This window comes from Salvia miltiorrhiza, chromosome 7 (assembly GCF_028751815.1).
Source record: "Salvia miltiorrhiza cultivar Shanhuang (shh) chromosome 7, IMPLAD_Smil_shh, whole genome shotgun sequence".
NCBI lineage: Eukaryota > Viridiplantae > Streptophyta > Magnoliopsida > Lamiales > Lamiaceae > Salvia > Salvia miltiorrhiza.
Window position 1 is genome coordinate 25,916,467 of NC_080393.1, and position 1,874 is coordinate 25,918,340.

The 1,874-nt window shown below is 43.7% G+C and overlaps 1 non-coding gene across 1 annotated transcript; it reads right to left on the bottom strand.

Moving 5' to 3' along the window:
* Positions 1–288: 288 nt before the first annotated feature.
* On the bottom strand, positions 289–395 carry LOC130996317 (small nucleolar RNA R71). The gene has a single exon (XR_009092502.1). It is a non-coding gene; the product is annotated as a small nucleolar RNA R71 (small nucleolar RNA).
* Between the last annotated feature and the right edge of the window lie 1,479 nt (positions 396–1,874).

Consider the following 1,874-nt stretch of genomic DNA (forward strand, 5'->3'; position numbering starts at 1 on the left):
AATAATTTTGAGCTCAAGCCGGCCCTCATCAACATGGTGCAACAAAATCAATTCGCCGATCTTTCTCAAGATGACCCGAATGGACATCTCGGCAATTTCTTGGAGATATGCGATACTATCAAGATAAATGGAGTCCCGGAGGATGCCATTCGACTCCGACTCTTTCCCTTCTCACTAAGGGGCATAGCCAAGACGTGGTATCAATCTTTGGAGATTGGTTCCATCACTTCATGGGAGAAAATGGCTCAAAAGTTCCTTATCAAGTTCTTCCCTCCAAATAAGACAATGAAGATGAAGAAGGACATTGTCCAATTTCATCAATTCGATGGAGAGACCTTCTATGAAGCTTGGGAGAGATTCAAAGAGATGATAAGGAAGTGTCCCAACCATGGTTTGGATCAAAACACCATTATTTGCTCATTCTATACCGGGTGTAGTGGTGAGATGCAAAGAGACATGAATGCATCGGCCAATGGAGCATTGTTGGAGAAGAGCCACGAGGAGGCCGCCCACATCATTGAAAATTTAGCCGCAAATAGCTACCAATTTCCGGGGGAGAGGACTATTTTGAAGAAGGTGGCGGCTACAACAAGCTCGGATCCAATAGCTCTTTTGACGGCTCAATTGACCGCTATGAATAGCAAGATTGATGCTATGTCAATATCAAGAGTAGAACCCGTGGTTGAAGAACAAACTAGCTTTGAGGATGTGAACTACATCAACAACAAAAACAACCGAGGCTATGGGAACTTCCGGCCCCAACAACAAGGTAGCTATCAAGGACAAGGGCAATACAATCAAGGGTTTCAAGCAAATCGTCACCCGAATCTTTCCTATGGTAATCCCAATAACTTCTTGCAACCACCGCCCGGATTTGCGGTTAGTGATGGCATGATCAAGGAAGAGAAGAAGCTCAACCTTGAAGAGATCTTAATGAAATTCATAACGGCCACTCAAGCCCACATGACAAGAACCGATGAAAGGTTAGAGGCTCAAGCAACCCAATTGAAAATGCTTGAGATGAAAGTGGGACAAATTGCCGAATCCTTAAGCAACCAACATCAAAAGGGGCAATTTCCGAGTAACACCGTTGTGAATCCAAAAGAACATTGCAAGGCTATCACTATAAGAAGTGGGAAGATACTTGAAGAGTCCAAGATACCTCCGGAAGTCATGAACAATGATGAGAACATTTCCTCAAAAATGCAAGGCGATAAGGAGAAGGAGAAAGATGTGTACAAGGCACCACCACCTTATTGCCCACCAATTCCATTCCCTCAAAGACTTCAAAAGAAAAATGTGGAGAGTGAGTTTTCTAAATTCCTTGAGATCTTTCGGAAGGTACACATCAACATCCCCCTTGTTGAAGCTTTGCAACAAATGCCCAAGTATGCAAAATTTCTCAAGGAAGTTCTATCCAAGAAGAAGAAATTAGAAGAATTTGAGACGGTCAACCTCACCGAAGAATGTTGTGCCATTCTTCAAAAGAAGCTACCCATCAAGATCAAGGATCCCGGGAGCTTTACTATCCCATGTGATGTTGGAAATGGTCGTTTTGGAAAGGCCTTGTGTGATTTGGGAGCAAGCATAAATTTGATGCCTCTCTCCATCTTCAACAAGCTTGAAATAGGAACCATTAAGCCAACCACGATTGCTTTGCAAATGGCGGACCGTTCCGTTTCATATCCAAAAGGGATAGTGGAGGATGTCTTGGTGAGGGTTGACAAATTCATTTTTCCGGTGGATTTTGTGGTGTTGGATATGGTTGAGGACAAGGATGTACCTTTGATCCTTGGACGTCCATTCTTGGCGACGGGGAGGGCCCTAATTGATGTTGCAAAGGGCAAGCTCACATTGAGAGTGAATGATGAGAG